The sequence below is a fragment of the Octodon degus genome, unplaced genomic scaffold, assembly GCF_000260255.1.
Source record: "Octodon degus isolate 3935 unplaced genomic scaffold, OctDeg1.0 scaffold00007, whole genome shotgun sequence".
NCBI lineage: Eukaryota > Metazoa > Chordata > Mammalia > Rodentia > Octodontidae > Octodon > Octodon degus.
Genome location: NW_004524583.1, coordinates 23,332,254 through 23,336,122, shown reverse-complemented (window position 1 = coordinate 23,336,122; position 3,869 = coordinate 23,332,254).

The window sequence follows — 3,869 nt, the reverse complement described above, 5'->3', positions numbered from 1 at the left end:
GAGAATATGACGATTATTATCGCAGCGATAAGAACCCAGATGTGAGTGTTGGAACCTGAGGACCAGAGTTTAGGATTGAGCCATGAGGCCGTACACTTGCGATGATCCAAAGTGATGCTGCCAGGCTCCACTCAGAGTTCATGAGCGTGGGTCTGAAGCCATCCATGGAGACAAGTAGTATCTCCATCCACATTTGCATGAAAGGCAAAGTGGAGAAGGTTGGGACCTACTTTCATCGATGTAAATGGTCTTTTAATGATGTTTATTGTTTATTTATTGGATACAGGGTCTCCCTATGCAGTTCAGACTTGTGATCCTCCAGTCTCATCCTCCCCAAGGCTGGGATTACAGCTGTGTGTGGTTGGTGTGCCAGGACATAGCTCAGAAGTGCCGTCCTTGCCTGGGTTAGGGGTTCAGTTCCTGCAGGGCGGTGGGGGATGAAGAGGCAAGGGCGGGGTCACACTCAAAGCTAGGAAGCTTGTTTCTCTCCAAGGTAGGAGCAGAGCCTGGGCAAAAAGCACTTGCCCTCCAAACACCTGTTACAGGTTTTCCAGTCCCTAGAGATCCTGCAGACTAGGTGACCAGCCCAGTAAGGCATCATGCTGGCCTTTACACAGGTGACACAATTCTAGACACATGCCAGGTACACCTGGCTGTCCTAAGGCTATTCTGGAGCTCAGGTGCTGGGAATGGCTTCCCTGACTCCAGCAGCACTGGTGGCAGTTCCTGGGCCAGGCTAGGTGGGGCAATATGGCCCAGGCCTGCTAGCCCTTCTTTTTTTTTTTTTTTCACTACCAGGAATGGAACTCAGGACTTGCACCTTGCACCTTGCACTTGCTGCACAGGTGCTTTTGTGCTAGCTCCATTCCTATCTGCTGTCCTCATAGGACGGCTCAGCACTTTTGTTTATTATTCAGGTCAGCATTTTCCAGCTCTGACTCACATGGCACTGTGGGCTGTCAGCTGCTTCTGGTTGGCCTCCATCTCGTCCCTGTCTCTGGAGTGCACAACCCCTAACTCTCAGGTATTCAGGGGAGGGCTGAGGCACAGGGAGCTGGTCCTGCTCAGCCAAAGAGGCCCTGAGGTTCTGTCTCCTGACCTTATTTATCCTCCATGCTTTGCTCTCCCTAGTTGGAAAGTGGGATCTGAGATATTCCCACACACTTCTTAGAAACTAGTCCGATTTTCCAGATAGAGAAACATGTCCAGAAAAATGAAGCTCCAGCCTCAAAAGTAGTTGACTAGGGCTTGAGATGGCTCAGTGGAATAAGTGCTTCCCTGGCAAGGGCAAGGGCCTGAGTTCAATACCCAATTCCGAAAAAAAAAATAAAAATAAAAGTAGCTGATCCTGGGCTGAGAGTGTGAGAGTGGGCCTTTCCTGGACCACATTCCATTGTGAAGTGACCCAGCATGGGCTGAAGTGTGCTGGGAGGTCACAGGCTGCAAGGTCAAGAGATACCCTATGTTTTCCCAATGGCGTGTTGATGGGGACACTGACTGGCTCTTGTGACTGGAGGAGGTCAGTGTGCATCATGTTGTTTGTCCCCTCCCAGCTCCTCGCTGCTTGTGCAAATGTCAGTCCTGGGCATTCTGTTTCTGTGATTGGGTTTCCTGGGGCATAATTTGTGCAGCATAGACATGGAATTAATAGAAAATGCATAATGCCTATGCAAAACCAGCATCATAATAACACAGGAAATTGGTGGATTCAGTGGACGACTTTGTGTCTCTTACTGTTTTTCTCTTCTGAGTGAGTGTGTGAGTGTGCATGTGACTGGTGACTGCAATCTCAGCCTGTGCCTTGCTCAGAAAGTACCCTCCACTGAGCTTCACCCCAAGCCCTATTGCTTTTAGAGCAGGAACCCCCCAGGGAAGTGCCATTGAGTGGACTCTAGGGTTCTGTTGACTTCTTGCTCCAATTCTTCAGGTAGAGTGCTTCTTGTAGAGTTTGCTGCCCTTGCCGGCCTTATGGATGTTTGCATTTGATGCTCAAAGTTTTTTAACTTACACTTAGAGAAATAAATAAAATTAGTTTTAATTTTTGAAGCATGTAAATTTTTATTACATGTGTGCGTGCACAGGACGCCTACATTTATGGTTGGGAGCTGGTACATGTATGTAACATGTTTTAATTGTGTTCCATTCTGTCCCATCCCTCCCTGCTCCTGCCATCTCTGCATCCCTCACAATTTACAAAAATTCTGTCTCTATTTTCTTCCCATTTTTTGAATCCCATTTTGTTCTTCTTTCCCTCTATCTCTTGTTCTCATATATAATTTCACAATGTTATTCTACTCATAAAATCAGTCTGAAAGGCTGGCCAAATAGCTCTGTGGATTAAAACGCCTGCTTAGGCAGATGCAGGGGCTGGAAGTTTGATCCCCAGGCCTGTGGTGCTGCCTCCCCGCTCCCTCCCCCCACCCAGGTACACTGAGATGGTGATTGAGACTGGGCACAGTGGCGTACACCTGTAATCCCAGCACTTGGGCGACTGTAAACAGGAAGATCACTGTGTGTCCGATCTATGCAGTGAGACCCTGTAGACTCTGTAGACCGTGCCCTAAATATGAAAAATAAAAAATAAATAAAATCAATCTGAAGAGGTAAAATATTGATAATATTTGACAAATATCTGTAATAGCAGGTAAGGTAACAGTTACTTTCACATGTCAAGCAAAAGTGAAATGTTAAGATCTTTATAAATAAATTGTAGGCACATGGAGAGAAAACATTCTCTCAGGCTTTCACAGAGAACAAATTGGCCAAGCAATGGCCATGACTCATCCACATGGCTGACACTGACTAAGGATGCACAATCTGAGGTACAAGGTCTCAGGATAAATCCTGAGGGGATTTGACTGACCTTATCAGATACAAAAGCTACAACTCTTGTTACATAGGTCTTGCTTTATCTTGGTCTTAACCATCCAGCAGAAAAGTATAAAACTGAAGTATAAGAAGTAAAGCCATACTGTTATGTTGAGCTGTAGGGGACTCAGATCAACAATTTCTGACATTGCCAGTGAAGTGGAAGACCCAATACTATTATGGACTACTGGACTCTTTTGGAATATTTTGCTGAGTTCACACACCTATAATATTCAAATGATGGAACTAAACTAAAAAGGGGATACGGATAAATGACCATTTTGTATCTGTGTATTCAAAATGGTTAGGATAGATATATAGTTACATTCTCTTGATGAATAGAGAGATTTGTTCTAATAGTGTTTGTAAAGAGGATATCGTGTCTGCATCTTGTACAGCAAATATCCACTAGGAAGAGAGTATGCAATGTGTTAATTATTGAAACTGTCCTACCAATTTCATTTGAGACCTTCTTACTGCTATTTGTTTCTCAATAAAAGTATGGAGAATAAATAAATAAATAAATAGTAGGGTGGCCTCTCCCACCATTGCAAAATGTAGGCAGACACCAGACAGTTACAGGGACCTGGTGTGTCCTATCCTGCACAAACCACCGTCTCAGGAGCTTTGCTGAGCTTTGACCTGCCCCACACGCACCAGTTGTAGGAGCCTTGGTGAGGCCTACCCTGCACCTTCACCATCACAAAAGCCTGTGGAGCTTCAGCTTTCCCCCATCATCCTTGGAGCCTTCCTGAGCTGCAGCATGGCCCCCACTTCACTGTAGCAGAAACCACAGTGTGCACCACACAGTGGGAGATTTGCTGAGTCTACCCAGCACCCCCACTGTTGCAGGAGCTTTCCAGACCAGCAACCCACCCCCCTACCATCACTGCTGAGTCTGGGTGAATATTGGAAGCTTCAAAATTATCAAAACATGGGGCTGGTGATGGCTCAGTGGTCTAAAGCACCTATTTGGAACAAGCTTAGCAAAGCACAGGGAC